We start from the raw sequence: 7,902 nt of genomic DNA on the forward strand, positions 1-7,902 counted from the left end.
ATTGGAAGGACTGATGCTGAAGCTGAAACTCCAGTGTTTTGGCCACCTCATGCAAAGAGTCGACTCATTGGAAAAGACCCTGATGCTGGGAGGGGTTGGGGGCAGGAGGAGAAGGGGATGACAGAGGATGAGATGGCTGGATGGCATAACTGACTTGATGGACATGAGTTTGAGTAAACTCTGGGAGTTGGTGATGGACAGGGAGGCCTGGCATGCTGCAGTTCATGGGGTTGCAAAGAGTCAGACACAACTGAGTGACTGAACTGAACTGAAAATTACACAGTTGAAATTTACTTATTTTTAAAACTACCTTTACAGAGAACTGCAAAATAATACTAAGTCTGATAGGAACCTGAACTCTTAGTCTTGGGAGGGATTTAATCAGGAAACTATTTTCTTGAGAAAGTGAGGTTTGCATTGTTACTGGTCAGATAATTAGAATTCAAAGACCCCAAACAAGGGAAAAAAGACTTCTTGCCAAAGGTCTCAGACAAAGCTACTGATATGAAATACAGATTAAACATTAAAAAAAAGATCAGAATGACTAGGAATGATAGACAAGAGGATATTTAGAAACAAGGAAATGGTGGAAGGATTCAGATCATTGAAAGTAATTTAGACTGTTTTAAGAATATTAACTTGATACCAAGATCATAGTAAATTAGGGTAAGTATACTGAGATAGATCTCAATATTTTGATGACTTAGCATGATTAAGCAGTATTTTCCCTTGATATTAGAATTCTATATGTGGTTGTAGGTGTTGGGGCATTATGTTGAGAGACAGGAGGAGGGGGAAGTAGGAGGTCTGCTTAATGAAGTTATTCATGGACCCAGGCTCCTTTCATTCCATAGCTCAACCACATTGTGTTCATATTTCCAAGTGTTGGCATAAATGCCCAGCAACCAAGTGAGGAACAGGAGAGTACATGGAAGTTTGTGCAGATATTTTACAGGCTGTGTATTCTCCAGCCTCATTCCATTGGCCAGAACTCAATTACTGGTCTCTACATAACTGAAGAAGAGACTAAGAACTATAGTTTAGTTGTGCTTACAGTGTGTAGGAGAAAAATAAATTGAGTTTGGTGAGTATGTAGCATTCTTTGTGAGGACTGAAACTATGTATTCCTACATTCGACCTGAACCCTAAGAACAGAAAACATATCTACTGTTCACATTAGCATGAGTCTGGTGTTCTACTCTATTTACTAACACTTTTTTACTGGTCCAGGAGTTTATTTAGCAAATGGTTTGCTATTTTATTATAGACACTTTCTGAAAGATCTTTTAACTCTTTAATAGAAAGCATTAAGAGACAGTTGTGCCCTAAGAGTCTGAAAAATTCTCACTTTGCTATTTCTACCAAACCTGCACTATTTTAAAGTGATGCTATTTACCAATTTCTAACAATTTTTTGCATGAAAAAACCCACCTTAAATCAAACTTTCAATTCTGAATTAATTTTGATCTTACCTTTGCTCTTCTGCTAAGTCACTTCAGTTGTGTCTGACTCTGTGTGACTCCACAGATGGCAGCCCATCAGGCTCCGCCATCCCTGGGATTCCCCAGGCAAGAACACTGGAATGGGTTGCCATTTCCTTCTCCATTTCCTCTTCTAGGTTACTGCTATATCTTTAAAGAGATAGTGATCTCTCCCTTACTACAGTAAAAAATAAAATCTGCCTTGTGTTATAAACAATTTATGTTGTTAATATTTGCAGTAGCTAGCATTCAACATTTGTTGAATTAAAGCATTGTATTTACTTATGGTATAGAAGAATGTGGTCTGATTTGTGTGTGCTTTAAAGTATTTGTGGTATACTTTCCTTTTTTTTTAAACTTTACCAAAAATTTGCCCATTATTTTGTAGCTATAGAAACTATAAATAAACAAATGACCAAATTTTAGGAGTTTAAAAGAAAATCTTGAGGTATTGTATCTATCAGGATGATTTACTACCAAGCAAGTGGTCCTGTAGAGTCAAAACATTTCTAAATTGTAGGGGGAGAGAAAGTATTTTCAGATTATACTTTCATCTGAGGGTGGGTAAGTAAAATCATTTTATAACTCAAATCAATTCCAGAACTGACAAACAACTGAAAAACAAAATGAACCAAATAAACAAAAACTGAGAGACACAGCATAGGTAGACAGAATCCATTCCCTCAGAAGTTCTCCTAAGAAAACTTGAAGTAGGAAAACTTGAAAACTACTTGAAGTAGGAATTATGCAGGGTACCTACCAAAGAACAATAAGCTATTTAACAAAGCTGCAAAGATCTCTGTAGTAGGTGTATAATAGGGACATGTAAACCTATAGAAACACAGAACTGTTGATCACTCTAGGTCAAATTTCTAACTTTAAGCAAAGATAGAGGTTGAAGTTGAATTTACTTAGTAGGTATTTCTTCAAAGAATTGACCATTCTAGTACAAATCATTGAAAGCAAACATATTGAACACTATTTATATCCAACCAAATGTTGTTTATGGGAGCCACTTTATTTTTTATTATTTTTAAGCTTTTTAATTGGAGGTTAATTGCTTTACAATACTGTGTTGGTTTCTGTCCTACAACAACATGAATCAGCCATGCACATGATGAATTGCTTCAGTCATGTCCGACTCTTTGTGACCCCATGGACTGTAGACTGTTAGTCTTTTTTGTCCATGGGATTCTTCAGGCAAGAATACATGAGTGGGTTGCCATGCCCTCCTACAGGGGATCTTCCCAATCCAGGGATTGAACCCTCATTTTATTTGTCTCCTACATTGGCAGAAGGGTTCTTTACCACTAGTGGCACCAGGGAATCAGCCATAAGTATATTTATATCCTCTTCCTCTTGAGCCTCCCTCCCATCCCACCCCTCAAGGTCCTCACAGAGCACCCGGCTAAGCTCCCAGAAGCTTCCCACTAGCTATCTATTTTACACACTGTAGTGTATATATGTCAGTGCTACTCTGTCAATCTGAAACTAGAAATATGGAAAACTTCATAAATTTGCATATCATCCATATGTAGGGTCCATGCTTATCTTTTTTGTATTGTTCCATTTTTTTGTATATGTTCTGCCAAAGTGAGCATGGGACTTACTTTAGATCTAAGGACACACATAGGTTGAAAGTGAAATGAAGTGCAAAGATATTTTGTGTGAATAGCAACCCAAACTGAACAGGAGTGGTTATACTAATGTAAGACAAAATAGGCTTTAAGTTAACATTTTTATGAGACAAGGACATTATAGGATGGCAAAAGGCTTAATTCACACAAAATATATATTTATATAGATATTAGTTCAGTTCAGTCACTCAGTCATGTCTGATTCTTTGCAACCCCATGGACTGAAGTATGCCAGGCTTCCCTGTCCAGCACCAACTCCTAGAGCTTGCTCAAATTCATGTCCATTGAGTCAGTGATGCCATCCAATCATCTCATCCTCTGTCATCCCCTTCTCCTCCTGCATTCAATTTTTCCCATCATCAGGGTCTTTTCCAATGAGTCAGTTCTTCACATCAGGTGCACAAAGTATTGGAGTTTCAGCTTCAGCATCAGTCCTTCCAATGAATATTCAGGACTGATTTCCTGCACTGAAGTCAGACTTCCTAAATATGGAAAGTCAACATTGGAGGAGTGAAGGGAGAATATGAAAGTCTACAATCCTAGTAGAAGATTTCAGTACCCTACTTTAAATACTAGATAGAACAACCAGACAGATGACCAAGAAGTAAATATATTTCATTTCAGTTAAGTTCAGTCACTCAGTCATTTAACCCCAGATGAACTGGAAGTACATATGTATTATATTCCACCCAATAACAGCAGAATATGCATTCCTATCACACGCACATATAGCATTCTACAGGAAATAACACATGTTAAGCCACTAAACAAGTCTTAATAAATTTAATAAGATTAAAATAATACAGTGTATCTTTTCCAATCATGGTAGAAACTGGGACTCAATAGCTAAAGGAAAATGAGAAAACCCATAAATATGTGGATATTAAGCAAAATGCTTTTATATAACCCATGGGTCAAAGAAGAAATCACAAGGGAAATTAGAAAATATCTTGAGATAAATAAAAATAAAAACATACTAAAACTTATGGCATAGGGTGAAAATAATGCCAAAGGTAAATTTGTAGCTATAACCATTCACATAAAAAAAGAAGAAATACCTCAAATCCACAATGTTACTTTATACCTTAAGGAACTAGAAAAAGAACAAGCTAAACCTAAAGCTAGCAAAGGAAGGAAATAAAGATTAGAGAAGAGATGAATGAAATCTCTATGCAGGTCAAGAAGCAACAGGCAGAACTGTACATGGAACAAGAGACTAGTTTCATATCAGGAAAGGAGTATGTCAAGTCTCTATATTATCACTCTGCTTATTTAAATTATATGCAGAGTACATCATGAGAAATGCTGGGCTGGATGAAGCACAAGCTGGAATCAAGACCCCTGGGAGAAGTACCAATAAACTCAGATATACAGATGACACCACCCATACAGCAGAAAGCAAAGTAGACCTAAACAGCTTCTTGATGAAAGTGCAAGAGGAGAGTGGAAAAGTTGGCTTAAAACCCAACATTCAGAAAACTAAGATTATGGCATCCGGTCCCATCACTTCATGCAAATAGATGGGAAAACAATGGAAACAGTGACAGACTTTATTTTCTTGGGTTCCAAATTTACTGCAGAGGGTGACTGCAGCCATGAAATTAAAAGATGCTTGCTCCTTGGAAAAAAAGCTATGGTCAACCTAGACAGCATATTAAAAAGCAGAGACATTACTATGCCAACAAAGATATATCTAATCAAAACTATGGTTTTTCCAGTAGTCATGTATGGATGTGAGAGTTGGACTATAAAGAAAGTTGAGCACTGAAGAATTGATGCTTTTGAACTGTGGTGTTGGAGAAGACTCTTGAGAGTCCCTTGGACTGCAAGGAGATCAAAACAGTCCATCCTAAAGAAATTACTCCTGAATATTAATTGGAAGGACTGATGCTGAAGTTGAAACTCCAATATTTTCACCACCTGATGCAAAGAACTGACTCATTGGAAAAGACCTTGATGGTGGGAAAGATAGAAGGCATGAGGCGAAGGGGACAATGGAGGATGAGATGGTTGGATGGCATCACTGACTCGATGGACGTGAGTTTGAGTAGGCTTGGGAGTTGGTGATGGACAGGAAGCCTGGCATGCTGCAGTCCATGGGAGCTGCAAAGAGTCAGACCCGACTGAGTGACTGAACTTAACTTAAATGAAACAGAGATTCCCAGATGGCTCAGTAGTAAAGAATCCACCTGTCAAGCAGGATATATGGGTTCAGTCCCTCAGTTGGGAAGATCCCCAGGAGTAGGAAATGGCAAACCACTCCAATATTCTTTCCTGGGAAATCTCATGGACAGAGGCCCCTGGTGGCCATGGTCCATGTAGTTGCAAAGAGTTGGACACGACTGAGCAACTGAGCATGCATGCAAATGAAACAGAATAGAAAAGTGGAGGAATCAATGAAAATAAGAGTAAATTCTTGGGAAAAAAAATCAATAAAATTGACACAAGCTAAATAAACATTATATACATCTTGTTTGGGATATAAAATCTGTAAGTATCACACTTCTCCAAAAACATTTACTTGCAGTTGGTTCTGTGAGTCTAGTAGAATTAATCATCTTTTTCTTACAATTATTAGTCTCTACATATTTTTTTTTCTAATTTAAAAAAGTATTTTGATTCTTGGAATCAAAATTTGTATCCAAATCACCTAATAAAGTTCAAAGTTAACAAACATTTTACTGAAATAAAAATAGTTTCTAAGCTTGCATTTCAGTTGAACACAAACTATGAAACAAAAACTTAGTAGCTGTTGCTATGGGGGGAGATGTTTGGTCCAGTGAAATCAAAGTGAGGCACTCAAGAAAGAGAGATAGGGAAAAAGTAAAACCTGGAAAAGGTACTAATAAACTTAATGCTGACCATAGCGGAACTCAATTCTTCCAAGACCTTCTAAGAAAATGTGAAGAACACGTTTGGAATTTTTCCACCAACACTTTTTTCTATGAAACGTTTAGGGTATTTATCCAGAATTCCTGTGCCCTGTAACTTGAGCATTGCTGTGAGGAGCACTAACTTCCCCTACATTTTTTGTTGTACTTAATGATTCATTAAGTGACTACTGCTGCTTTGAGGAGAGCAAACTTAGATATGCTGAGATGTGTGCTTCATTGTTTGATAAATGACATTGACAAGGATGCATTGGAATTTTGTTTTCTGTAAGACTGTTGCGAATGGCTGACAACCAGTATGTGTCACTGTATGTCAAAATAACTGCTGAAGTCCATCCTTTATACCATTCAGATCTACTCCTGCTGTACATAATTGTACCCTATCACTACCACTGGTGGATAATTACAATGCTAAAAAATTTAAAGAAAATTCTCTTTAAGAAGAAAATTCATAAATATACTTTGAACTAAATTAAAATCCATTTTGATATTGAGAATTCAAATTTATAGCAGTAGAATGTGTAAATTTCCTCAAAATATTCCTAAAATGAAGCAAAATTCTCACTATTCTATTACAGTATTATATACAATGATATATTTCTTTAATATGAGTCCTGAAAGTGGTGATATAGCTTTGGCAACTTTTTAATTAATGTTTTAAGATGATTTAGAAAATTGGCAGATTAAAAAGAGATAATTAATTTATTTGTTAACTGTGTTTGTTGTGTGGGTAGAATGAATTATGATAACTTTAGTCAAAATATTTACCTCACTCTTTCCTGCCTCATCAGAAAAACATGGATAAGCTAAAACTAATGTAAAATTCCAAATGTCTCACTTTAAAATAACAGAGATTTTATGGCGCACAAAAACAGATTTTAAAACATTTTATAGTATGCATACAATTGCATCATTATTCAATATTAGTGTGAGATTTCTTATTTATACCTCACATACATCACAAGCTGATTTAAAGAATCTACTGAACTGAGAAAGATTTGAAAACATAGAATAGCTTTTTCATTGATGGTTCAAGTGTTTGATACCAACTGAAACAATGCAATCTTAGTATCAGGCTTTCTGTAAGTTTTGTAAAATATCTCCCTTTTCTTTCATTATATATTGTAACTTTCAATATTTGCAAGTAAAACTCAGAAAAAAATATAGCGGTTGACCAGAAATTTCTAATAATGTATAAAAGGAGTTAAAAAGTAAGGTTTTTCTTTCTTCACTGAGTATATCTGTATCTGCAGGAGAAAAGTAGGTGAGGCCAATATTTTTTGAAATACAATTCCAAATGAATAACAAATAAGAAAACAATGACAGTAATCAAAACAGCACAAATTAAAACAAACCACTTGGGACGTAAAAACCCCTCTTCTTGTTTTTCTCAAGTCAAAGAAAAAAATCAAAAATTTTATACTCAGATAATAAGGACACATATCAAAATAAACTGAATGAAACCAAAGCTGTCTTAGAGAAATATTTACAGTGTCAAATGTTTAGGGAAGAATTTTAAAAAAAACTAATAATTAGACATATTTTGCTTTAAAAAACCCTAAAAATGAAAAATGTTATAATATTAAATAGTACATTATAAAAAGCAAATATTCCATATATCAAATGTAAAACTTGCATATTTAGTATTTGAAGGAACAAATACAAAATGAAAAATAATATCAAAGAGAAAATAAATATAGAATATGACTAATGAAGATGATAGCAAGGACATTAAATGTGACAATTAAAATATACATTTTAAGTAATAACTTGAAAATCTTGAGGTAATTATTTTATTGCTCAATGTTAACTGACACAATAAGTAAAATAATTGAATAATCTGTTCAAAAGTTGACAAGATTTTTTCAAAAAGCCAACTCCTAAACAGATTTT

General features: G+C 35.0%; 1 non-coding gene across 1 annotated transcript; it reads right to left on the minus strand.

Moving 5' to 3' along the window:
- Nucleotides 1-2,974: 2,974 nt before the first annotated feature.
- LOC139035334 (U6 spliceosomal RNA) lies at nucleotides 2,975-3,080 on the minus strand. Its single transcript, XR_011488003.1, has one exon. It is a non-coding gene; the product is annotated as a U6 spliceosomal RNA (small nuclear RNA).
- Between the last annotated feature and the right edge of the window lie 4,822 nt (nucleotides 3,081-7,902).

This window comes from Odocoileus virginianus, chromosome 5, assembly GCF_023699985.2.
Source record: "Odocoileus virginianus isolate 20LAN1187 ecotype Illinois chromosome 5, Ovbor_1.2, whole genome shotgun sequence".
Taxonomy (NCBI): Eukaryota; Metazoa; Chordata; class Mammalia; order Artiodactyla; family Cervidae; genus Odocoileus; species Odocoileus virginianus.